This window comes from Pseudopipra pipra, chromosome 1 (assembly GCF_036250125.1).
Source record: "Pseudopipra pipra isolate bDixPip1 chromosome 1, bDixPip1.hap1, whole genome shotgun sequence".
Classification (NCBI taxonomy): Eukaryota; Metazoa; Chordata; class Aves; order Passeriformes; family Pipridae; genus Pseudopipra; species Pseudopipra pipra.
Window position 1 is genome coordinate 42,991,782 of NC_087549.1, and position 27,851 is coordinate 43,019,632.

Genomic DNA, 27,851 nt, shown 5'->3' on the forward strand with positions numbered 1-27,851 from the left:
ATGAAATCATGGTGCTGCCCACTTGTAGCAGCCACGTTAAGGCCCATTCCCTTCTGTGTTCCTAGATGGAATTGTCTACAAATGCTAAATTTGTCCTCACATCCATCTCTCTCTCTCTACATTACAGACTGCAGAAACATAAGATGGAGCAACCATATATGGGTTTCAATTTGTGCCCTGAATTACATGCTGTGGTTACGTGGCTAAATTTCTCAATTCAACTCGTCAGGCAGCAGGAACTATCATTCCTAGCAGGTAAATAATGGTTTACAGTCAGACCGGGGCTCTGGTCATTGCTTGTTTTGCATTCCTAGTCAACTAGTTGAGACAGCCCAGCAGGGAGGAGTATTCCAAAGGCATCTATCTCTGCATAACAGCACAAAACTACACCAAACAGGACCCTAGGGGTATTCGGACTCATCAGGACTGAGAGATGTAAGAAGCTCCCACAGGTGAATTTATATTCATCAAAACCCCTGTTTTAGGAGGAGGAATACATAAAGTAATTCTCACTATAATTAATTATCTTCTGGAAAAGGTAAACAGACCTTTAAAGATGGCTTGTATAAAGGACTGGATCCCAGCTCCAGAAGCTGTGACTCATCCTGGCAGAGAACTTAGGATGGCTGCTAGCAGACTGGAAGGCTGAAGCTACCTTAAAGCCAAACCAGAATGAAAATTAGCTATTAAACATGTTATTGTTTCATTTCTTTGAATCTATCCAAGCCTCTTAAGCTGTGCTTTTCAATGTACTCTTTTTCCTCCATTTGTTTAATGTGGAAAGTGATTCCAGCACAGCTGACAAACCTCAGGCATCCTGTTGGCAAAGGAACAGCAAATTCATCATGATATGTTGGCTTTTGCTCAAGTAGACCCCCCCCTGAATTTAATCTGAGATCTAACAACACTATTGCAATAGCTTGTAAGGATGGGACACTTAAGACAATGCTTAGAAGAAGTCATGTCCCACCAGAAGGTGTTGACCAGAATTTCTGCAAGGCAACTGCAGTAGAGAGACACAGTGAGACACAGACCTTTGAAATATGACACTTAATTTACTTATGGAATGTTTTCCACACTATACTTTTTGAAGAATGTGATATTTATGGCATATTGAAGACAGAGATAACTACTTAATTGTCTTCAGTATGTATCCCTTGCAAGGGATTTGAGTAATATCACCACGCTGAACTTCATTAATACAGTCATAAATAAAACAAAAGAAACCCTCATAGCACAGGTTCCTAAAGCTTGGAAACTGATTATGATGCTGACTGTACAGGTCACACCAAAGAGGTACATCTCAGCCTTTTTGCCTGCCAACCTGAGCTGCAGGGAGCAGTGTGATTGCTGTGGCCAGATGAGATAATTGGCACCTGCTGCTGTGTGCAGCAGCACTACCAGGTCTCCACCTGCTCCCTAAGCCATGCCAACACCTCAACCTGTACGTCCGGCTTGAGATGCCAGAGCAGCACCCAGGCAAGGGAGTGGTAGGAAACACTGGATCATTAAGGTGGAATTTAATTTAGGTGGACAAAGGAATGCAGTAGAGGTCTTAGTGGGTGTGAGGAAGGTAATGATGGAGAGCTGGAGTCCTCTTCAAAAGGATGGGGGGGATAAAGGTGTGCAATGAAGACAAGATAAAAAGGATGCACCATGTTCTCCTACTAAATGCCACGCCACGCACTGCTCTCAGCTTCAGACAGTGGCATCATATCACTGCTCTATATAAGCCAACAAGCACAATTCAGTTCCTCAAAACTCCCCAACGCACACAGGCTGCACTGATTTTAAAACAGGAGAGGGTCTGTAAAAATGGAAAAGACCTTAGAATACAGAAAAAAGATTAAAAACAATTTCAAGAGTAGATTCAGAAAATCCCATGTAAAACAGATAAAGAGATGCATTGTTTTCAGGACAGAAACTTATGATTTGTTCAACATTTGTGTAAAGTTTGCACTTTGCAAATGTTTGCAGCTATGCCTAAAACTACACATAGCTGCAAGTTCCCTGTATTATACTATCCATTTCCCTGATGGTCAGATTACACTGGGGGAAACAGACTAATGTTTATTACAAAATGCTTTGAGTTAAGCTGTTATTAACAGAATTGAGTAGATTTTATTAACAGCCAATGACCATTCGTCTAGTGCATTCAGTTCTCCCCCTTCCACACCCCTACTCCCACATCCCCTTGTGTCATCCCGCTGCAGTGACAGCTGGGAGGCCAAGCCCACGCAGGGGGGTCAGACTGGTGGGCCACTGGCTTCCAGGTGGGCATTCAAGAGTCACTCAGGGAGTCCCTTCCCTTACTTTAGCAGATGCACATACAGCCCTGTAGACTACATTTGCCACTTTCTCAGGTACAGCTGGGTTACATACGCTGCTGTTGATGCTCATGTGCTGGTGGAGGCCTTGGGCAGGTTTGGCAGACTCCTGCTGTTCAGACTTTATGGCTTCAGTGGACTCAGCTGCTTTCCAGGGTTTTACCTGGTCTCAGGGGGCTTTCACCTGCTCTCTCTCACAATATACTTTTCCTCCCTGTGCACAATAGCTATTGCTACATCCACAAACTTTACCCACTGAACCTATTGAAAAAACAAATGCAGAAGGGGCTTCTGTGATAATATCCCTTGAAATGCTGCAAAACAATTTAATTTTGAATGAATATGAACTAAAAAAACCCCCACAAAACAAAAAAAATCCCAAACAAAACAAGAATTGAGCAAGAGGGATATGAGAAAGCAGATAGAAAGGAAAGCAACTAAGAGAAAAAAGAAAGTACAGCAGGGACAATCTGCAGTAAACAAGGTACAACAACATCTAGAAGCATATCATACAGCTGTAATACGAAAAGTACCCATAGTTGTTCCTTTGAAGGACCAAGGAGGAAAAGTCAGGGCAGAATTTAATTAAAGTGATTTAAATCAAATGCCTTCCAGTACACTTGATGATGTATTTTCAAAACTTTGTCTCCAGAAACTGTGTTTCCCCTGTGGGCACAGAGCCCTGTCTTCTGCTACTGTGTCTCTGTGCACTGGATGCTTTCTTCCATACTGCACAGATCTATTTTCTTTCCCTTGCCAAGGACTGGAAATGTGATGTTGCATGAAAACAACTTGTAATATAGGCTGACAGTTACTGATTGCCTCAAATATCCTCAGCAGTTATAGAAAAAAAACTTCAAAACCAACTTATTTTTAGCAAGTGAAAGAATTCAAGCAACCCCATGTGGCTGCTTTCCAGGCATTTACTGAGTGGAGAATAGCTTGACAAATTACAGAAATGGACAAACTCAGAGTGTAAATCAGAAAACAGTGTATATCACTATTTACATATGCTTTCCTGTGGAAAAGAGGAATTGAAACATTAATTTTAAAGCTTCTCATGTCAAAGGAAAGAATGACTGGTTTTATGAGCTCTGCATGAATCACAAAAACCAAAACAAAAACCCCCATACACTTCACAGTTTGGCAGATTTCTCAACTTGCTGGTAACTAACAGCCCAACCCTATGCTGTCTCACTCTTCCTGGGTAAGTCCTCTGCATCTACTCAGAACTGGACTCTGCAGCACTACAGGGAAGACACAAAGGCAAAGACCCAAAGCAAAGAAGTCAAGTAACAGAGCTTAGTACTATTTCCAGTTCCAAAACTACAAGAATGCTTCACAAGGCAGGCAGTCTCAGAAGTTGCAAGATGCTGCTACCGAGCGCACAACAGAGCTTCCCACCTCTTTTGCTCTTCCCATTTCAAATACAGCTTTGTCCCAGCAGTTCTGCTTCTCTCCAGTGCTCTGATTTCAAGTCATCTACTGGCATGAAAAAGGTCCCAGAGATTACTTTTAAAACTCTGTTCCCTCCCTCTCATTTACAAAGCAAACAATCTTTTTTTGATCATTTACATACAAAGTAAATCCAAGCATGTCCTACTTAACGACTTTGTAGGAAAGAACATGCATCCTTTCTCAGTAAGACTTCTACTCTGCTCAGGGTGGAAGCCTCCAGACTTTTCTCCCTGTAGAACAGTAAACCAGCTTGTGTCATTTCTGCTGTCCTCTCCTATCCCTCCTCAAATTCTTAACTGGAATTTCCAAGATCCAAGTGCCTTCAAGACAATACTGGGTTCAAAGCTCCAGCCAACTGCAGTGTGACATCTACATTTGTGCAGCAGCCTACCTGCCCTCCTCCTATTAACAAATACCTTCACTGCTTTCCTGCCCAGTAACTCTGAGATGCAGTAATTATCTTCCAACTTGAAAAGGGTGTAACAGAGCTCAGTTTGTGTGATTTACGTAGCTAGTGTGATAGATTTGGCAAACCTTTTTTTTTTGGCATGACAAGCAATGTCAAACCAGTATATCAGGCAGTAGGTGGCAGACCTAATAGCATGAAAAGATGAGACTGTGTATTTATCATTCTTTGTATTTAGCAGGAGACTGCCACATCACACTTATCTCCATTTCAACCAGAAAAAGTTTCCCTCTTTGCTCCTTTTTGAGAAAACAATCTTCCTTCAACTTTCTTTAAAGTTTAGTTCAGAGCCATTGATGTCTGCACTTCAATTTCTATCACACAACGAAAAGTCTGTCCTACTTGTGCTATCAGTTCCTATGTCTGTTGGCTTCTAAATCCAACATAATTTTGTTCAGCTGTTGTTTGCACACTGGACTGAAGTTTGCTATTGATGCACTTCTGTATGTACTCATGTATTATATATTTTTTTTCTGGTTGGCATTATATCTTATAGCGAGTACTTGATTTAAAAATAACTACAGTTGATCAGGTTTCTGCTTAGTTTCATGCACTAGAATGACTTAACACATTTCTTTTTAATACTTCCTTATAAACAAAGTTATGCTATGATGATGCATATGTTTTATAGTCAGGCAAAAAAAAGCCAGCACTGACTAAGGTTTCTCACTATGAAGAATTTGACAATAATATTGCCTTAAGGCATTCCAGCCTTAACTGTTCGCTCCTTATTTATGTCTCTGGGCTGCCCCTCAGTTTTGCTAGAACTCTGAATCCAATCCACTCTAAAGCAGATGTGGAAAGGGATCTAATTTCAAAGTTACCTTTTTTTTTTTTTTTTTTTTAGATTTAGAAAAATATATCTGGGGCAGTTCCCTGTTCCACAGTACACAGCATGGCCCCATCAACAGTTGGGCTGGCACAACTGGGAAGACAGGATCTCACTGGCTGATGTTGCTGGCCAGAAACAGGTATAGGGAACAACTCCACTGAGTGGGATGCAGCAGAAAGCTTTAAAAGCAGACACAAACTCCTCTGATATGTTCTAGAGATTAGTGGGTACACAGAGCTAAGGCAGAACATACACCAGCTTTCCCCTGTTCAATATGAAAGGAGTAAGAGGCTCATGGAAGACAGCTAGCAGCAACTGCTTTGGTCCAGGCCAACCCACCACCAGTTTTCAGTACATTTATCATTTCCTGTACCCAGTTTTAGGCTTGATTTTGTAGCTGAATCTTTACAGACTAATCAGCAACTTAGAATTAAAAAGAAGGTACAAAGGAAAAGCATTAAAGTATAGATTCAAAAAACAAAAAAACAAAACCCATCTCTGTATTCTGACCTGAGATATTTTCTAAAGTTCTTTTAAAACAGCAAAGCCTGAAGTTCAACATGGGGAGTTCTGATGGCATAATAATATGTTGAATTACCCAAGCTGACAGTCTTTGAAAACAAGCCTGCTGAACAAGCACAGTAGGAAGTGCCCAAAGATGACTTCCACAGGAGTGTTACACAGGCAGTTGCAGCGTCTGTGGAACTCTCAGAATTGCTTCAGGGATATTAAAATATATAAGCTTCGGGACCAGGAAAACATTTAGAAGAGCAAGTTGGTTTAAAAGACATATGTTTTAACTCAAAAAGTAACTCACATTTAAATGGCACTCTTCACCGTAACTCTTACAGATATCCCTGAGAAAAATGCAGGTAGCTCAGCTAGAGTCCCTGAGATTAGATGGGCTGAATCTTCCTCTATTGTAGGATTAGTTTTTCAGATTTCTTGTTACAGTGACTGCAGAAAATCAAGCACATCAGAGAACATTCAGCAAGAATCATTTAGGTGGCTACGTAGAGGGGGATAAATGCTCCTACCAACTCTCTGTTTTAACCTAGTGCTCTACTATGAGCACTATGCCTGCAAATTGTCTAAGCTCACAGACTGGTGGTCTTCTAAGTTACAGAATTCAGTAGCTTTCTTTAAAAAGTGAAAAATAATTTCTAAAACAGTGCAACTTCACTGCCTATGCCTATTTCAGACCAGGAAAGAGGCAAGGACAGCTCTGGAAAGCAAGCATGCAAATTCTTGCCCCTGGGAGGGAATGACCTTACTGGTTGCCAGCTAGCTGGAGACAAACTTCAGAGAAAAAAAAAACACCTGGGGGTTTTGGTGGACTACAAGTTGAAATAGGCTGAGCAGTATGCCCTTGCAGAAAAGGAGGACAGCCTGGGTTTGCAGATTCAGGGCATTAATTACTCTCCTGTACTCAGGGCTTGTGAAAGTGAAGTACCTGTGTACTGTGGAGCCACAAACCAGTGACAGACATCCTGGAGCCCAGTCTACTATACAAAGATAGTTAAGGAGATGGAGCATATGATGCAGGAGAGGCTGAGTTGGGTTTGTCCAGCGTGAAAAAGAGAAGGCTGCGGGTGTGTGGGGATGTATGAGTGCAGCCCACAGCACTTAAGGGGAGGGTGTAGAGAAGACGGAGCCAGGATCTTCTCAAAGGCACACATAGACATAGCAAGAGACAACAGGCAAGTTTCAACAGGGGAAATCCTCATTACATGTTAGGAAAAGTGTTTTCATTATGAGAGTGGTTGAACATTGGGTCCAATGAGGTTGGAAAATTTGAACGTTTGAGATATTCAGAACTGAACAAGTTCCTGAGCAACTTGATCTGTTTGGGATGGCTTTGAACAGGAGGGGACAAGAGTATCTCTTTCAACCAATATTATCCAATGATTCCATGTAGAAGTGTCATCACTGCAGGCTGCTTGTTGCCTGCTTACCGTACCCAGGAAGAGAGCCCTACTTAGGGTATAGACTGCCATCTCAGCCCTTTTAACAGTTCTGGCATGTCTTTCTCTGCCTTAAATTCCTGAACAGGAAAAAAGGACTAACTGAAAGATGTAAAGATCTGTGGCAGTAGTAAAAACAGCTCAAGTCTTGTAACTTGATTTTTATTTCAATCCATAGGAACCTAAATATATAATATATTTATAATAATTGATATCTAATATATAAATCTAGATCCAAAAGTTTTGCTCTTGAAAGCACTGGTGAAGCAGATGAATTCTTGGACATCTGTCTTGTAAGAGGGGAATGGATTACCTGCAGTCAATTATGCATGTACAAACCTATGAGGGCTGTAAGGCTATAGTTTGTGGAAATGACCTGATTAGATAGGGTGCTCACATGACAGCTGAAGGGACACTGAAGGGTGTAGCATCACCTCATCTGTCCTGCATAGATCACCACGTGCTCTGAGTCATAAACCAAAAGCCAAAGAAGTTTGAGTGGTTTCCTCTCTCATTTTCATCTAATCAATCCCAACCATCGAGTTTTTCCACCTATTTCCAAGGTGGAATGTAAGAGTCACTTTTCCGCAGATCCACAATGTGACAAGCATTGCTGGGGTCCAATCTCTGCTGTTAATCTTCTTCACTGCTTAATCAGTGGAGAAAGGTGATCAAGGTGGTCCCAGAGACATAATCACAGCCCAGTGACCAATAAACTCTGGAGGAGCATGTTTTAAGCCTTCTCCAAGCCGTTCTGTGGTAGATCCCCTTTAATATCTCATGTTCTGAGTCAGTCCTTCAACCTCCTCATCTGCAAGTTGGAGGAACAGCCCACCAATACTTCACACTCTTCCACACATATTTTGGCTGAAAGCAGCCAGCGATTCATGTGTTTGGCACAGGTAACAGGATCTGGGTATATTGATAGGATTGGATCTCTTGGGGAAACAGGCAGAGAAATACTACTTGGTATTTATTCATGTTTCAGAATAGTGAATGCTTATTTGCTCACCCTACCCGGGTGGCAGTACCTCTTGACCACTAACAAAAGCAGAACTTCACTGACATATATTCTCAGTAAGGATCAGAGACCTCCAGTTGTAAAAGGCCTGTCAGAAACTGTGGGCAAGCTTGCCTCCTGCCTGCAAAATGGGAAAGTTAAAATGCACTGAAGTTTTAGGACACTTGCACTGTGGTAATGACCCCACACAAGTAATTAGAGCTAAAACTGCAAAACCTGTATATCTGACAAAGGGAGCAAAGAGCCAACTGAGCTTTTTTTTGGATCTTGAGCGTATATGGAGCTGAAAACTAGAAATGGCTCTCTGCTATAAAGGCAAACTAAAAAGAAGTCACCAAGGGGTTCTTCAGAGCAGAACTGTATTTGAAAGCTGCATAAATACCTTTTACTCCTTCAGTTACAATAATATTGCCACCTGATCCCAGCTTATGAACTTCAAGTTGAAGGAAAAATATTCCAGTCTGTGAGACAAGAGTGACAGCTTGTTATCTCATTTAGGTACTCCATGGTACTACACAATAAAGCAAGTCATATGGCAGGGGGCTCAAAAGGTGGGCTGCCAAACTTCAACCCCTCAAATTAGTGTTGCTTTGTTTTGAAGAGATAGCCTGCATTTGAATCCTAACAAATCAGAAGTTTTTGGGCTGCATTTTTGAGCTGCAGTATTTCCTCCAAGAAGCTGCAGTGCAAAGCTCACATGAATTATTCTTTATGTTGTTCTGCAGACAAAAGCCACAGAACACAAGAGCCACTAACTTGAATGCATGTGCATCGCTTACTGATTAAAAAAAAAAAACTAATTGGGAAGTTTACAGGTGATTCTACAGTATCAGATTGAATTTAAACTTCCACAACATTCTGCTCTGGAAGGTTTTTCCTTTAGCATACTGCCTGCAAGCTCTGATTTGGAGGAGCACTAAACTAATTTCAGTAGTATACACAATTTAAGTGTAGATACTTCTGTCACTGCCTTTCCTGGACACTTATGTTTTCTGTTTGCTGTCCAAACCAATCAAGAAAAGCCACCACTTAACTGAAGAAACAGCTACTTTGGATTGATTTGCCATTTACATGCACACTATCTGCCTTACAGACTTACATAAGAGCCAGTTTTTCACATTTAGAAGATAAAGCCTTTTAGCTTAGATTGGCAAGTAAAACTCTGGCAGTTTTGGTGTTTGGGTTTTTTTTCTTTCGTTTCTTTCTTTCATAAACCCGTCAGTAGAGCAGAACTCGTGCAGTATAATGTCTTACTGTAATGTATCTTCTCAGGCACATGCAACCGGCCCTAGAGAACCCAGCCCCTGTTAATGTTGCAGATAGGCTCTCTTTAAGTCTTCAAACTTCTTCAGACTTCTGTTCTGTGGCATCTTCTGCAGCAGCAGCCTACTCGTAGCTGTTTCTTTGAAATGACCAGAGAGCTCCTGAAATGGCAACTATCAGATATTTTCAGGCACGACTACTTAAATAAACAGTTCTAGACATAAAATACATGTACAAAAGGTGAACATGCATTTTGGGGCTCTAAATAAAACTTCTGAAAACACGATCCTTATTTCCCAGGCATGCACTCGTTTAACAAATCCCCTCTCTTTTCAGCAAGATTAGTCAGCTATTGGAAGTCCCCATAACATGATGTTACTGAACTGAACATGCCCAAGGTGAATCAAGGTAGTAACCTGTGGAACAAATGAGCAGCCACATAGCATACACAGCTGAAGCATCCAGCATCAGCCAAAAGCAGGTCTGTCTCTCCCAAGCCAGTGAGCAGTTTATGTATGCTCGTGGTATAAGTCCAATTTTTCTCCCTTTTTGGTAGTCAGCTTGCTTGTTAACTCACGTAGCAAAAATCCAAGATTCAACCTACGCTTTCCCATAAGATTGATTTCCCTGTAGGGCCTATCTCAGAGTCTGCTGCACTCTGCTGCAACTCTCTTACGCCCTTCCATTCCTGGTCAAAACATGCCACACCTTCTACATGAGTCAACAGAGCAGGGAAGCATCTCCCGCAGCAAGCGGGGAGGCAGCTGAGAGGAGAGCCTGGCTGTGACAACATAGTCCTTCCCTTCAGCATGGGACAGGATGCTCAGAGAAATGCAGACTCAGTTAAAAATATTATCAGGAGAGTGCAACAAGCTGCACTTGAGCTTGAATTCACGGGATCAGGCAAGGTCACTTCTGGTGAAATAATCCCAGGGATAAATTCCAAATCACTCAGATATTTAGTTAGCATACGCAAGACAGCTGGAAATCTTTGCAACATTCTCAAATTACGCTGTTTGGCACCTTATCAAACTAAATGCCTTTTGCCTGTCGAGTGCACAAGCACATCATTTTACTTCAGTGTTATTCTGTTTTCTGTCAGTGAGATGTGTTGGGTTTGAGAAACTGCTGTATCCTACACAAGACATCAGGGCTCAGCTCTCCTACTTAGGAAAATTATCAAGAGAATATATTTTGACATACAAGATGTGTAAAGAAAAATACAGCAGAAACTGTCCCAACTTTAACCAGGTGACAACGATGCTATTTTGGGAAGTGCACTATTTTTAATCCCAGGAATACTTTCCTTAGTAGAGATGCTTACAGCCTTTCTTGTTTGAAGTGCTGTGTTCTTTCCTGTACTATTCCATGCAGAAAAACAGGGTGTGCAAGCCAATATAACAGTTCTCTGACACTAAGAACTCAATAAATCCAGGAACACAAGTTATTGCTTCTTTTACAGTCATTTTTTTTTAGTCTGGAATAAACCCACACATTTTGTCAGTTCACATCCCAGAAGAGGTGGGCCTGTCTCTGCTTGATATCAACGGAAAGGCATCCAGTAGCATGGCAAGAGAATCCAACTCAAAGAGTTTTTATGTTTACACACACACAGAGAGCTATTTATTTGACTGCACTCCATGGGGTAAGCTGGGAGTGAATCCCCTCTGTGGTCAATGGGAGATGCCTGAGCAAAGTACTGGGCTGGTGCCAGGGACTTGCACCAAAAGGCAAACCCAGCAAGAAGTGAAAATAAACTATCCTGAGAACAGTGCACACTTTCTTCAATTTCAGAAGCAAAAAAAATTAGAGAACTAGAAAAAATAGGAGGGAAGGACCCTACTGCACAGAATACATTGGGCATGGAAGGTATATATATTATTAAAGAGTTTTAATTTCACCTACCAGATTTCTCTCAGGTTGGTTCTTCTAACATGTATTTTTATGTTCTAATAAAATCAGTTTTGTGGGCTGGAAGCCTCTAACACCTCACTTATGCTCATACAAGGTAAAAGAGCGGGCGGTTTCCCCATAAAGCTCAGGCCCCACTGCAGAACTCCACAAGCACACAGGCTGATACCCAGCTCCAATCAGTTACTTTTGAGTAGGCTCTCCAGCACCTTCCAGGACCAGCTCATATACTTAGTGCTATGAGAAAAGCAGAACTGCCTTTAGGTTTTGCTTTAGACATCATTCTGAGCAAACCTTTACCTGCAATTTCAAGTGTTATAAGCAAGTTATCAAATGTAAACAGGTCCTCATGAAAAAAACTATATATAAACACCACACTGTACAGGAGGACACATACAGGAAATAATTCAGAGGCCCTATACTCTGTACCACCAATCTTAGGGGATTTAAATAGATACAGTTCGGCTACTGCATAACATACACATTTTATTTAGGATTTCTTAAGTATTACTGAAACCTGGAATAAGATCTTCATGGTCAAAGATCAGAAGGCAGCACTTGGAATTTCTTGCAGTAGCACACAGTAACAAAGCAGCTTCAACCCCTCTGTGACACATTGTGTTAATGGACAGAACTGTACCAGTAGCTATGCGTCCCTTTCAAAAGGAGACAAGAGATATCACTGCCATTGGTCAGACAAAGGTTTCTTGTTCGTCTCTTCCATAGCTACATAATAAGTTCCCTGTCATTTGACAAGTCCATCACAGGATTTCTCTGTCTGGTTTTCCACCATGATCACATGTTGCCTGTAGTCCCTGCATCCCAATGAAAGATTATTGCTGCAGCAGAGATGATACCTCATCCTGAAGGCATACATGGGATTCTAATCATATCCTGATGTGGCCGTCAAGCATCTTAGAAACACAGCTCAAAAACATTGTTTCAGGCCAAATGACATCTAACTGGCAGTTCTATTTCTTTCTCAGTTTCCTATTTACGTCTCAGTTATCTAAGAAGTGTTTTCACTGCTTACCACATCCTTTGCAACTCCCCTTACAGCTTGCACAAAGGAGCTGATTTTCAGGCTTCTTCCTTGTGATGGAAATTGTTGCCTATATGCATGACTGTCAGGTGGACAAAAACCGAAAAACTGCAAGTTTACAAGACTTACTGTTTAAACTCAGCAATTTGGTTTGACTGGAACTAAACTAGGCAAAAAAAGCCAGCTGACTGTCCTCTGGCCACACTGTCCTACTAAAAAATATATTATTTAAGGAAACCCAGCCATATTAAAGAAACTGCAGTGATTTTAGGACATGCAAGACATTTATGATTTCAGCATTCTACAACCTAGATAAATGGCAGCTACACAGAGTAATCCTTAGTGGTGTGCTGGTTCATAAAGTGGTAAGGCACCCAGCTAAGCAGGGTCAGCTTGGGTCTTCTCAGTAGCACCAGGTAGGAATGGGCTGCAGCTCACCCAGGAATGTAGAGAAAAATGCATTTTTGTCCTCATCCAGGAGTCAGAAAACTCACTTTCTTGGTGGTAGTGGAAGAGGTGACAGGAAAAATGGAGAGACACTGAAGACTGTGCAGGTCAAGCAAGGTTTAAAGCCTGGGCTAACACACAGAAGCTGCTGTTGTGATGGGGCCTCTCCCCTTCCACTCTTCCTGCCCCATCCTCCCTTTGGATCCTCTCAAGCCACTCACACTAGACTCTTCTCCACAACCACCTCTGCACCCATCCCAACCAAACCTGCAAGCTGCCCCAAATTCCTCCTCCAGCTCAGCTCTGAAAACACTGGTGTCACCATGCATGAATTCAGGAGGGAGAATCCAGAGCCAGGCTTTATTTTCCCATCCACCCAAATATGCTGAATTTTTTGCACCTGAATCTTCTGATAGCAGAAGTATTGAAATGGGAAGGGACTAACAGAACACCATCTCAGGGTAATCCCACTGTCAGTGTCAGCCTTCATAAACCGCCCCAAAGAAGGAAGTCACTAAGAGACTGCCATTGGCCAACTGCCTCTTCATTACTCAGCTTGCCACCAAGAAGTCATCTTTATGGACTTTCTACATTTACTACATACATGCCTCCCCAAAAAAATCAAATCAGAAGAGGAAGATGGCACCCAAAGGCTTGTAGTGTGGCAACTCAAAAGTAGCCTTTTGAAGATTTATCTAAATTTGTCAAATATAATAAGTAATCAGCCATAGGACAGTTGGTGTCCCTTGACTTATTCTTTTTTAATAGCATGTGAGCGTCAGAATTATGCTAGATAAGTATTCAATTAAATATGGCTTTCAAGTCACTTTAATCCCTGCTTAGAGGAGTGACCAAATTTACGAACACATGTTAAGCTATGAAATTATGTCAAAAAGTAACTCTACATTACACCCTTGTAAAAGCTTCAACTTTCTCCCCGATTTAGAAAACCATCAAAAAATAACCAAGAGCAGAGACATATAAACCTCTCTGCCAGTACTGACGGTATTTTCCTCTTCCTTCATCTCTCCAATTTGCTGTACTAATGCAACAAAAGATAACAGCAAATTAACAGTGTGGTACTTAAAATAAATGCAATGCACTTAAAAATACCTATGAACAATCTAACTGCAGCATGTCAACCTCCCGGAAGAATGGCAGTGGATAAAGCCAAGGGCCCTCCCTTGCGGGAGACTGCTATGCTGTCAAACAAGACTCTTCTCACCACAATCCAGCACAGCCACAATTTTGTTACATATCAGTAAAAACACATGGTAAAAAGCAGAAATGACCACACTGCTCAAGTTAAGCATCCTACAAGTTTAATATTGACAGCAAAAGCTCCAAAGAAAAACAACAGCATTATCAAGGTGGAAAATGCATCTATTCAAATGTAAGATCCATTTATTTTCTCATGTCTACTAATCACATGAAGTCAAAATGCTCTGACTGCCTCTCCAACTTACATCACAGCATTTTGCCCAAAAGGCCATCGGTCTCAGCTTTTTGCCAACTACATTAATTCATAGTTTTGCTTACAGCTTGAAAAAGAGAATCCATCAACACTACCAGTTTTGTGGAAACCATTACTTTGGTTATTTGTGTAGCCCATGGTACTTATTCTGAAATATTCTGAGATCAACTAATAGATTAGTGACCCTCATATACTTTGCATGTTTCGGATGCAAAGAGTAACAAAAAAATATTAGTGACTTCTACTCCTTCTATACTGAAGGTTCATAAGAGAAAGCTTATTACTCTTTGTTTTCCTAGAGGCCTGAAACGAGTTCCTAAAAAGTACTTTTAAGGTTCATCCCCCTCTCTTCAATTCCTCACAGTTCTGCTTTACCATCACACCAGCAATAAACCCTGAGTTAGGTAACCAGTGTAACAAGATAGGTATTTTTTATGCTGACCAGAGTTCTTGCCACATCCATGCTACACACCTTGCATTGCTGTGATCACTTTTTGATACAATGCATTTGACTTCAGTTGATGGTTATGAAAGATTTCACCCAGTCATCTTGTAAACTGATATAGACCTGTCCTCAGAATTAGTGTACTAATATAAACACCTGTGTTCAATAGGAAACAAACTTTTATACCACCTGATCTCACTGAGGGATACCCACAGTAACTCACAAAACATCTGCTGAACAGAATAACTCATAAGCAATCCTGTCCATGTATATATAAGGAAACTGTGATGCAGTACAAACCAAAAATTATAGCAGGATCCTTGGGTGTATCAAAAAGTCATGACTAAGTCACAGTAATTGTGCAATAAAGCATAGCATATCTTTTATTTGTATGCTTGAGAAATTAATATTGGTATGACTGACAAACAGCAACACAATTACAACAGCCACATTAATCTCAGTGTTGTGGGCAAGTGGTGCAAATTAGCCCTCAAAGTCATCAGTCTTGACAGCATAACCACCCTATGACAAAAAACAACCTCTCCAAACTCTACTAAGTTTAGGGATTTTTTTTAAGATTGTTTTTTTCTCCATTTGAGTTAGTAATACAGGAATACAAAGCTATAGAGAACAAAAATCTAATTGCTCACGGCAGAGAAAACACAGACCTTTGAAATGACACTAATAAAGCAGACTGTGACTTACCTTGCCTTGCTGATTCAAAGATTCATTAAGAGGAGTATGCCCACTACGGGAGCCTTTATGAAGAACTGACATAGTAGGAATCTTGGGTTTTTTAGGATAAGTAAAACTTCCCACGCTCATAGGCTGGTAGAAAAGAGCTTCTTCTATATAACTTCCCTTTATAAACCTCACCATGGGTGTGGCTAAATAACTAGCTCCACCCTTCACCCTCTTTAGAAACCCAATAAAAAAACCCCAAAACTTCTCTGAAGAAAGATAATTTTGTCAAGATGTCATGTGCTATGTTTTTTGGTGGGTTTTGTTTTGTTTGTTTTTTTAAGTAGATAACTGGTTGATGGTTTTACAAACTAGTGGGAGAAATGTAGGTAGATAAAGTTTTCTCCACTGTTTGCAGTTCCTCCAACATGGTCTGCAAACATTTGGTGGGTGAACTTGTTTGCTTTTTAACAGCACTGTTGTAACAACCTGAGGGAAGTCTATCAGCTCTTAGTGTTTATTGGTATTAAAGATGCATTATATTGAAAAGCAACACATCTTGAACTTGCAGCAATATCCACTTGTATTACTTCATGACAAGCCTCCACCACCAGTGAAGGCTCTTGCTTTCATCACTTACCTAATGAGATGATGCAAGATCAAAGCTCTTTGCTTGACTCATTAAATCACACACTTGCCCTCACTGTGGAGAGAACACCACCAGTATAAACTAGAATATGTTCTTTTGTCCTCTAAATACTCTGTATCTTAAAAAAACCCTCAACTTTCTTTTCTCTCAAGGCCTAATCCAAGAGGATGGGGAGATAGATTAGGATGTTGCCGCTAAGGTAATACTGCCTGCAGAGTTATATATTGCCTTGGTGCGTAATACAAACACATCAAGAGTGACTCCACTCTTGTTTCTTAAGTTTTTGTACTATCTCAACTGATATTTTTTGTATTTAAGGGTACAAGTGTGAGGAAATATGAACATAGGGCTTCAGTTTGGGATTTTTTTTCCAACGAATAGTTGAGGTTATCCTGGCACTCCTGCAGGAGCCTGGGTGTGAAATCAGAGTTCTTGAGGTGTTTGGCAGGAGCTCAACTATGCTTCTATCATCTGAGTTTGCTTTCAAGGGAGCGATTAGGAAATTATGTTCTTGTTAACAAGATCTGTGCGAGTAATGGCTATTATGCCCAACATTTCCTGTACTTAAGCTAAAGTCATTGCTCCATCTTGATATGAAGAGCCGAGGTATTTTCTTGAGAACTAGTGACTTGGGGCCAATCTTCACTTTAAAAAGTACTACAAGAAGAAGGTTCATCCCTTTGCATGGTACCAGGCCATTTTTGTCTGAAAATGCTAACTGGTCCTTAAAATATATATATCCATCCATGTGGAAATTTACTATAATATTAGACACTCCCGGAATGTCAGACAGAGGAAAAAAGCCACCTTCATTGCAACAAGAAATGTTGCATAATAAACTACAGCACTCACATTTCATTGCTTTTGCACCTCTGCAGGCAAGATAAAGCATCTTTGACTTTAAAATCCATATTTAAAGGACAGATACCCCTGACCCTTGCTGTAGCTGAAGGCCTGTAATCTCATGCTCTGCTGTACATGAAAACAAAAATTCTGCAGCATTCTCCAAAGGCAATAAAACCACTTCACCTTTTAGAGAGAGTCCGATGATTCTGGAGAAAGGATAACATCTTGGTGAGTTCACAAATTAAACATGGTATGTAATAGAAAAGAAAGCAATTCTATTTAAATGCAGAGACAAGCTCATTTTCTTTCCTACCCCTGTGAGGTCCTCTAGCAGAGGTGCTCACTGTGGGCTGGCTTCCTCTCTATCCACTTCAGCAATGACTGACTTAACAGGTCAGCTCTGACATTCTTGGTTGAGTTCTCACTTCTTTTTAATTCCCCATTCCAAATAGAATGGGGAAATCCACAGGTGTGGATGAAAGGAGGAGGAATATCACAGGAGATGAGCAAGACCAGAAATCTGGATATGAGTAGTGTTGTTCTCAGTACAGTTCACGCTGTACAGATGCACCTCCTGGGCCAAGGCTTGAAACCAGTCTCTGTTCAGAAACACAGGACTGAGAAGATACTAGAGATGGTGCTCTAACTTTTAAAGGACCTGCTGTTTTACATATATCTAGTGGTACATATATCTCAATACTGAACCACAAAACGGTGAAATGGAGTATAGTTTCATCTATAGCAGCTAGCAAATAAAATCAATAGTTAAAATACTCAGTGCCTGGGATTCAGTCCTAATAAACCCCGTGGATGGAAAAATAAAAGTCCTATTTTCTGAATATCACCAACAGCTCTTACAAAGATGATGGCACACTTGCACTGCCTGCCAGAGCTACTTTATTACTATCCTAATGGCAAACACAGCATTATGCAGCTGTAATTGTAGGTGTAATCACATTTTTTTGCCATTATAACTGGAGGAAATTGCTAAAACTTAGTTGGCCAGATCATGTTTTAACACCCAAAAGCAGGAGAGGTGAGTACACACCTGCAAGCAAGGGGGACTACTAGGTTAGTCCTTACTGAGGAGGCGCTTCAGCAGTACCTCTCCCTGATGATGTCATCTTGCTGTTGCCAACTGCTTCCATGCAAAAGCAAGCCCTAAAACCACATTTGCTTTCCTGAGCAAGGACAGTTGCAAGAGCTCCTCTAAATCTCCCTGTACTTAGCAAGGCATCAATGTTTAAAGTGCAGAATTAATCCACCTGCTGACACTTCAGGTTCAGGGGAAAACTTAGACTTAGTTCTGTTTTGTTCCATAGTTCCCTCCCTCTTCACAGCTACCTGAATAAAAAGTTCATGGTTTGATAAAGTGGTGTGTTCAATCCCTGAATGCAGAGACTGCTTCTTGCTCCTCTTGGCACAGCATCTTTTGGCTCATTGCCATGGCTGGGCTAAAGATAACCTGCAGTACCCCTTTCCTGGTGCCTTGCCTTTCCTACTGAACCCAGGGCCAGGCTGGAAAACAAGGGTTAGATGTCAAACAGCAACCAAGACTCTGCCTGGTGAAGGGGGGGGCACCGTTCAAGGGGCACAACAGCCCCAGTGAGGAGTCTCTGTAGTGCAATGGTTCAGCTGTTAATGAACAGCAGGTGGTTTGAGCTCTCCCAAGGACTGGTCCCCTTTCCCTGCCGAGGTCAGGGGTCTTGGAACTAGGTGACCTTTAAAGGTCCTTTCCAACCCAAACCTTTCTATGATCTCTTCTATGATCCTATAAGAGAGGGAGATATTTTTGGGCAAAGGCTAGAGGAAGGAAAACAGCAAACTGACAGAATTACTGCCAGTTTCGTGAAGTAAGGATGCAGCTAAGGGGAAGAGACACAGATAAACAATGTGAAAAACCTCATAAGATCTCTTGTAAGATGAGAAAGAAAGCGGCACTCCACAGGACCAGCCTAAGAGCAGCTGAATGGATGCAGAGTTCTTTCTGGGCACAAAACCAACAACCCCAAAGTGGCTGGAAGCCCAGATTTTTTTGTTTTCTTAACAGAGTTTTTGGTCATCATCTGGAATTGTGTTCCAAGAGACAACCTACCTAGAGCTGCTGTTCAAAACTTCAGCAAATGCAGTTTTCCTCTGATATTCCCCAGACTGGTTTCAGCAGCACCTTGCAATCCCCACTTCCCCTACAGAAATGTATATTTCTAGAAGATTTCCTGGGGCTTGCTAATGAGGCATAAAGATACTCAACCTATTGCCAATTTGTAGTCTCTTGTATTTCTAAATAACCTACTTTTTTTGAAAATATTTCTCATTATTATGATTGACACCAAAATCCATGAGGGAGCTAAAGGGTTAAATGAAGTTGAAAGGATTAGCACTGACTGTAAAAAGTTACTGCAATTAATAATGTCTGAGAACTTGTGCAAGAAAAAGATGCAAAAGTTAGCGGAAAAAAACTAAATTAACAGCTTTAAGGGTTAGTCTGCTTGTGTTGTGCACTTTATTTACGTCAAGGTTTTTAAATACCCAGTTGTTTGTTAATTAAATTATTCAGCTTTATAGTAGACCTGCAGACTAACCTGTTGAAGTGGAACAGAACTGCATAAGTGGGGTGTCCTACCTTGACCACTAACCATTCCAGGGAAACCCCAAAGTACTCAATCCTGTATGGAGCATCAAATGCCAAGGAAAGTATTTGCTCTGTGGGTGCAGTCTGGTAGCTGGAGTGTAAGCAATGATAAGACAGGAGCTCTCTGCTGCCTCTGTGATTAACTTAATTACAAACAGAAGTTCTCTGTTCTCCTTTTGTGTGTACAGGTCTATTGATACTAATAATGTGCTCCTGCTATCTGCCAGTGAGCTATTTTCAATTTTACAAAGCACAGCAGACAATACTTGCAGGTGTTTGGAAATGTGTGTATTTGGCCATGGAATCCACAAGACCTAAACACTGCCAAACAATACTTGCATTTGCAGGTACTCCTGCAAGACAGTGTCTTCTGAACAAATACAAGACATGAAGAACTCAAGACTGATTAAAATCAAGAGATGTATTCATCTGTTGCTTCTGTTTTGCCTCCTAATCTCGATCTGTCTTGGAAATATTCTTGGATTCAGAATTGTAAGCTTGTCAAGGGTTGCCGCATTCACAGCAGAGATGAGTCATGAGATCCAAGGTTAGTTTCGAGTGCCACATTGCAAGGAAGTTTCAATAATAAGTGTTTCTACTTGGCCTGAATATGGTAAAGCCAAACAAAACGATGTTTTCCTTTGATAAAACTTGACATGCTTTGCTTGCAGTGGGATTCAGACTCTCTGAAGAGATTGTCACTGCTTTATATTCAACCCAGTATTAATCGAGGCATAAAATGGTTACCAGATCAAAGACTATTTTAATAAAATTCCTCTCGAAGGAGTAGCCTGACAAGATATTCAGCCATTTCACATTGCATGTTGCACAAACTAACCATGCGGTGAGATGAGAGACAGATTTTCCCTGCTGACTTTCACAATTCTATAAAGATTTACTAGATTAAAACAACTTGAGTGTCTGAAGCTTATAGCAGATAAGACCTGTACGTTATATCCTTCTTACCTGTCAAATCTAAGCAAGGTTTGTATTTTTTGGCAACTTGTTAATTTTTATGTAGTTTGGCATTAGTAGTTAGACCAACCTGAAAGTTTTTCAGTTATGTTGTATGCTAGATTATCCAGTGTTAGGACCCTACTAATTTTCTCATTTAAGGAAAAGAGTAAACTTGAGTAAATGGCATATTTGATATCTGAAATTGCCTTGCTGAAGAAATACTATTGGCTTCTTCCTAGAAGGTGAAAAAGTAACATGGTGAGCCATTCTCAGAAGAGACTAGGTTAAAGATTAAGCTCCTGTAAAGGACTAAAACCATTCCTAAACTTTAAATAGGAAAAATTTGAAGTCTGAGGTCTTTTAAGGCTCAGTGGAATGAAGCTGGTTGACGGTAAAACTCTTCGGCACAAGGCACAAGAGTTTCTGAAGCTGAGGAGGCATTCAACCAAGATCACTGAGGCTCTCCCCACAAACCTTGTCATGTTTTCATCTTCTCTACCACACCTCCTCCTCCTCCTCTTCACTGCCATCAGGCATCTTTACCAGACCACTGTGAAGAACTGTCCCTCTCTAGGGCAGCAATTATTGATCATAGTTGAGCATAGTTGCCCCTCCTGAAGCCCTTCTCTTGCTATAGGGACTCCATTAGCAGGGTTGCTTTCCATCAGTCCTTTTATAACACTTTTTGGACATGGCCATAGTATAAATAGCACAGGCCAGCCCTGCTGCTGGCTGCTGACACTGGGCACTGCTCCCAGAACAGGTCTGGGCCTTAATCCTGCCTGTCTTGCGACTGCATGCTGGGGCTACACTTCAGCTCATCGAGGACAAATGCAATGTGAAACTGTTCTGAGATCCAATGAGATAATAATATGATAAAGGCTTTCCCTAACAGCTTTCCTACAGCGTTCTTGTTTTGGGATCCTTTCCCTGCAGTTCGTGTTTTGCATTCTCCTCTCCCCTCTCCTGATCCTTGCTGCCAGCACCCTTTCCCCTCACCTGACTTTCCCAAAGGCAGAAGACGAGTCACTGCTTCTTTCTTACAGTCCATGAAGTGTCTTTTCAAACCCCTTGAAAACACCACCTTGCCTTGAAGCTTTTTCCCCCATCTACCTTACCTGCAGGCAGATTAAACCTCACAGTTTCTCTGGCTGCCCTTAGAGCACCCATTGCTCTTCCAGAGTTCAGTGTTCAAGTTCACTGCTCCTGGAAGCAGGCATTGTGGAGGTTGTCAGCAGGGAGGACCCGCAGCCATTCTGTGGCAAAAGCCATACAGGTAGTTCCCCAAATCCCCTCACTTTTTTCCATCAGTGACAAATCAAGACCCACTGAAGCTGCAAGGATTTCACATTTGCAGTTGTAGCTATCCTCACAGAAGGTAAGCCAAAACACTGAGTTTTATATACATACACAACCGGCATTAAAATAAATAATATACATAAAGGTGCTGAAAGGCTCAGGATTTCAAACCTCACCCACCACCACCACGTGTGCCATCTTGCCACAGTTGGTCTTTGGGCCCCCAGTGACTCAGAGCAATGCCGTCAACAAGCTCCCACCAGGGCTCTCTGCACCAGCTGCAGTTTTCCCTCTCTCCCTCCCTCCCTCCCAACACCAGCCCAGCCCAACTCGGTCTGACACAACCACTTGCAGTTTTTAACATGATATAGTATCAGTCTCCAGAGCTGCCTGAGGGAAAAATGCATTCCACTCACCTAATTGCATTAGTCTATTGTTTCTCCCTCCTTTGGAATTAAGCTATTTAAAAAAAAATAAAAATGGACTGTATTAAGGTTTCAGTGCCGCAAGGCTTAAGAGAAGAAGGGCTAGGATAAAAGCTAATATAAGGTAAATTTGGATGACGTGTTTCAGCCAAAGTTTTAGTAATTTTGAAGGCCCACAAATTTGTTTTTTTTTTATTAAATGCCCCAGTTTGGGTGGGACAGAGTTCATTTTCTTCTTAGTAGCTGGTACAGTGCTCTGTTTTTTGGATTTATGAGAATGATGTTGATAACACACTGATGTTTTGGCTGTTCCTAAGCAGTGCTTACCCTAAGCCAAGGACTTCGCAGTGTCTTTTGCTCTGCAAGTGAGGAGCTGCACGAGAAGCTGTGAGGGAACACAGCCAGGACAGCATATTTAATATTATTACTAATATGTTATTATTATTATATTTTTGTTCAATCCTTAAATTGTTTTTATCTCAACATGACGTTTACTTTTTCTTTCTGATCTACTGGAGGGGGGAGGGGGGCAGGAGCGGGCAGCTGCGTGGTACTTAGTTCCTTTCTGGGGTTAAACCACAACAATAAATTCTTGTGATTAACCATTTGGGAGGGAGAGGTGTGGTGAAGGGGATATAATTTTTTTTAAAACTCCTCCAAATATTTCCCTGCCATTTGGAGGAACGGTCAAAAATAATACAGAAAAATACCAAATAGCAAGAAGAGACAATGATAAATAGTTGAGAACACTTGGACTTGTACGAGCTGAAAGAAATCCAGTTTGAGAGTTCTATTGTCAGAGAGGGGCCTTAGATTTAGAATACCAGACTAAACTGATACAAACAAAGTCATAAGGCTGAAAACTATTCCAGCCTCAGACTACCAGTCAGCATCGTCATTGCATAGGTTATTACCAATGCACTTTATGTCCTACTAAGTAAGCGGTTCCTCCTGCCCTTGTGGACAGGAAGCTTCTCCTGACTGAGTAGCAATAGTGATGGCACAAGAGGAAGAGGCGCTGTTGCTTCTCAGAGGAAAAGGCATACTACAAAAAGACTTCACCTTGAAGAATCACAGAATCACAGAATGGGTCAAGTTGAAATGAACCACAGTGGGTTCAACCTCCCTGCTCAAGCAGTGTCATCCTAGAGCACATGGTTCTTGAATATCTCCAGTGAGTGAGACTCCACAACCTCTCTGGGCAACCTGTTCCAGTGCTCAGTCACTCACAGAGTAAAGTAGTTCTTCCTCATGGTCAGGTGAAACCTCGTGTGCATCAGTTTCTGCCCATTGCCTCTTGTCCTATTGCTTGGCATCACCGAGAAGAGCCTAGCTCCATCCTCTTGACAATCCTCTTCCCTTCAGATTATTATAGACATTGATAATGTCCATCTCTTCTCAGGCTTAATAGGCCCAACTCTCTCAGCCTTTCCTCATAAAAGAGATGTTCCAGTCCCTTATCATCTTCGTAGCCCTCCACTGGACCTGCTCCAAGAGCTCCAAGTACCTGAACAGGAACCTGGTATGTGGCCAAATGCCAAAAGATTTAAATAAGCAGAAGACACCCCAAATGACCACACCTGACCACCAGGCGCTCTGATACAGCCTGATAGGACAATTGGCCAAGTTATACCATCCTGCCATGGCACACCCCAAGAAGTGAGGTCATAGAAAAATATCCATATTTTCCTGTTTTGAAACATCTCCAAAAGGCATAGGTATCTCACAGACACCAGGCCTGCAAGACATTAACTGCCCCTGACCCCTTCCCTCTCTTAATAAGGTGAATCTTTTCTCCTTAGAAAGCTGAGTTCTGCAGGCTGAGTTTGAGGCAGACTGAAGGAAATCACGCTTGCCCTCAAGAGAAGTCAAATTCATCAACTGCTAATCATTTCTGAAGCCCTTGGTTGCGTTTAAATAGATGATATAGCATCTCAGTCTGCTTCCTCTGCTAGGGACAGTATGAAACTTCACTTTTGCAGCAGCAGTACTATAAATCTTGAGTGTTTTTGGCAAGATGGAGAGTTTCCTGTAACTCAAACACTTCACCCACAGGGTAAGACAGTAGGTGAGTCCTCTGTCCTCCACTTTGGGGATGACATTCAATGCAAGGGCTTCACTAACAAGAAGCCATTCAATCTCTGCAGTGGTTGCAGACAACCCCTCTGTGAGACAAAAACAGTTTGTGCTCTTTGTATCTTCTCACTCATTCGGTAAAGGCCCACCCCACACATCCAGTTGTGTGAGAAAAGACATAAACAAGGATTAAAGCAGGAGTCCCTGTATCTCAGAGAAAAAACACAGAGCGAGCATGTGTACACCAAGGATTTGGAGAGCCTTCAGCCGTGACCTGGCCATCCTGACATGACAGTATGTACAGTTGCTCAAACAGCTAGTGAATAATAAATACCTCAACATGTCCTTGAGATGGTACTTCTAAATACTTAGCTCTTCATTGGAGCAATCAGAACCCTGAATAGATTTACCCTACAATATCGTTCTTGTAGAAGTTTTTATACAGTTCATTTGACTTTTAAAAGAGATTCTCTTTTGAAGAGCAAGTGCAACTTACTGAAATAACCTTTAAGCTGCAAGGGGCTTTGTTTGAAATAGTATTCTGCTATTCCACTTGTCAAATGTCATCTCAGTCTCAGTGTTTATCTTCTGTTAAAACATAGCAAAATTGCTACAGTATTTCTTGTAAAAAGTTTTCACCTGCTTTACTGCTTTATATTTCTCACTATGTTAAGTTATGAGCTTATATTATTATCCTCAATTCATTTGCAATACAGTTTGGGACCACAGATGAAAAGCAACTATCCCTTGGGGAACAAGTACAAAAAGGACTATAACTCACCACAGAAAGCACCAGAGGGTTGTCTTTTTGAATTATTAGAAGAAGCTGTTTCAAATTAAAAACTGATGGTAATTTTTTTCACACAACCTCACATGTGCCACGACTGAATGGGAAGCTTGTAGCTTCAGGTAGTGTTTATATCTGCCCATAGTGCTGCATCCCTCCTTGCACGAGCCATCACCCTTGGTCAGTGAATGCAGCATGCTGAATCATCAGGCTTTTAAGCATGTTCCCTGGAATGGGATTTATTTATCACGAAGCTTCCCTACCATGCAGCACACCGAAGGAAAGTTCCTTTCAAGCCCCTGTTACCAGAAGCTGTTTTGGATGCTTGCAGCTCAGCAGGGATGTGCAAACTGGTTATATATTGAAGGATTTTAAATTCATAAACACAACACACTGCAGAGCCAGCCAACAACTCTTCTGCGTCCCAACTATTCACAGCAATAAAACAAACACACAAACACGCTTCTCAGTCCTTCAACCCACTAAATACTAATTACTCTCTAGTGATGCAACTCAGTGCAATACTTCTGGGATTTTTCTGGCTTCACTGCTACAGGATAGCGGAGTCAGGAGATTGTTCTAGTACTGTCACAGCGCTGAAATTTCACTTCCTTTTCTTTCTTTCTTTCTTTTTTTTTTTTTTAAGGGGGGACTAGTAACCTCTTCGCTCCTTTCCCAAAGTAGTTTCGGCCCCACAGGCAATGGCTGAATCCGACAGCGCCAGCCATCACCCACCCCCGACCCGAGCTGCCCACGGGTGAAGGGATCGCCTCCGTCCCGTCCCCCGCGGGGCGATGCCTTCGCCCGCGGCGCACAAAGCCGCCCACGCCCCGCAAAGGCCACCCACGCGTGGCACGGCTCCCCCCGGCCTGCCAGCGTGGCACAACCCCCGCTGCTGGCCTCACCTGCTCCGCTCCCCGCTGACAGCAGCCGCCTCTTTTCCTTTCTCCCGCCCGCCCCGCTGACAGCCCGGCTTTGTCCGCCCGCCCCGCTCCGCTCCGCCCCGCGCGGGAGGCGCCACGGGAACCGCGCCGGGCATGGTGCTGGAGCCCCGGGACAGTGTCCTTCCCTGCCCCGGGGGGACCATCCTGTCCAGGGGGTTCCACGCACTGGGGAGCGAGTGCACCAACCCGCGCCTGAATGCATTTGTTATTATTATTATTATTATTATTATTATTATTACCAGTATTATTTTGTTGTTGTTTCTATTTATTTACTATTTCTAGGTTTTATTTTCCTATTTTTCTTTTTCTATTTCTTTTTCTTTTCCTCTTTCTTTCCTTCTCCTGTGCCTCTTGTCTCCCTCTCCTCTCTTCTCTGCTCTCCTCCTTTTCTTCCTTCGGTGCCAGGTTAAGCTCTGGCTCCCGGCGGTTCCCAGGAGAGCGCAGCCGGGCCCGGCCTAGGCGATGCCCCCGCGGCTTCCCCCGAGCCGCCGGGCGCCCGAGGGCTGTCGGGCGGCTCTGCGGCTGCGAAGCAGCTCCTGCATCGCCCCTCTTGGCCGGCTTTCCCGCTGAATTCCCACGGCTCGGCTCAGCAGCCCGGTTGGACCCGCCTGAGGGGCAGAGCGCAAGAGCCGGCTCTACAGGAGATACAGATTTCCACAGGCTCTCCGAAATCACCCCCTGCAGCAAAACCATCCCACCTGCTCTCGAAAACTGAGCTAGCCAGGGAAGCTATCAGGCCCTATCCTTAGTTCTTCGCTCCACAGATGGACTGTTAGTCAAGTCCTGCCCACATGGAGTCTAGTGGTTTATGCTGCTAAACTCTGTGTCACGTAACCATAAATGTTGAGGGCAGGTGATCTCTGTGTAGGATGGGTTTTCCTATTTTTATAATGGCAACTATCAACTAAGGCTTTGAAATAAAAGAGAAATGGTGCAGAGCCTTCCCTTCTTGTAATGACACCTGATATTTCCTCCAGGAGTTATGTTAGGGCACATCATTTAAATGAAGACAAAATTTAAAATGTGGGGGAAAGCCCCAAAGCTGTGAAATAAATTACTTAAATTTGCTGTAACCTTGTTATTTTTGAAGATGGAAAAGCATTAGATATCAGGAAGAAATTCTTTACTGTGAGGATGGTGAGGCACTGGAACAGGTTGCCCCATCCCTGGAAGTGTTCAAGGCCACGTTGGATGGGGCTTTGAGCCTGATCTAGTGGAAGGTGTCTATGCCCATGGCAGGAGGGTTGAACTAGACGGTCTTTAAGGTTCCTTCCAACCCAAGCCATTCTGTGATTATGCATGTTAGAGGAAACAGTGCTATTCTCTTCTGAGCAGTTCTGAGGGAAGGAGAAGGACTGAGACTCAGCTTCTCAATGTTTATGGGACCTCTCCTGCTGCATATTTTAAGGGACCCCATGTCCCTAAGGATGCACAGACCCCGTACAGACATGGTACAGCAGCTTTGCTGTCCCAGTTAAGTGACAGAAAGGGTGGCTTGGAAATGGTGATGGGGGGATACTCATGGAATCTCCAACCCTTTCCATTGCTAGGAAAAGAGACCACCTCCTGCTTTGGGAGCAGGTTAGGGCTGAAGCTGAGGTGCAGAGGAGTTCGCCACCACTGAGTGGGCTGGACCATCTGCTCTGAAGGGTGCAAAGTAGGTTCCATGGCCGTTGGATCTTTGATGGCAGAAGAGCAGTGACAGTGCCATGACACTGGCACTGCTCTGTACCACTGATTAGATGAAATACCACTGTGAAACTGGGCCTGGAGGTCAGCACTGCTTCTTTCCAGAGGTGACAGGCATGTCTTGTGGGGCAGGGAGGGAATCCCAAATACAGTGCAGAGCAGGAAACACCTCGAAAACTTACCGCTCAAAACCAAAGGAATTTTCTGGCTTTTTTG

The 27,851-nt window shown here is 42.4% G+C and overlaps 1 protein-coding gene across 1 annotated transcript in view; it reads right to left on the reverse strand.

The window, feature by feature from the left end:
• MAPRE2 (microtubule associated protein RP/EB family member 2) overlaps nucleotides 1-25,992 on the reverse strand; it is a 100,637-nt gene extending 74,645 nt beyond the window's left edge. Inside the window, exon 1 of the mRNA XM_064654018.1 lies at nucleotides 25,908-25,992. The gene's annotated coding sequence lies outside the window, so the exon portion shown is untranslated. The remainder of the gene's footprint in view (nucleotides 1-25,907) is intronic.
• Nucleotides 25,993-27,851: the final 1,859 nt, after the last annotated feature.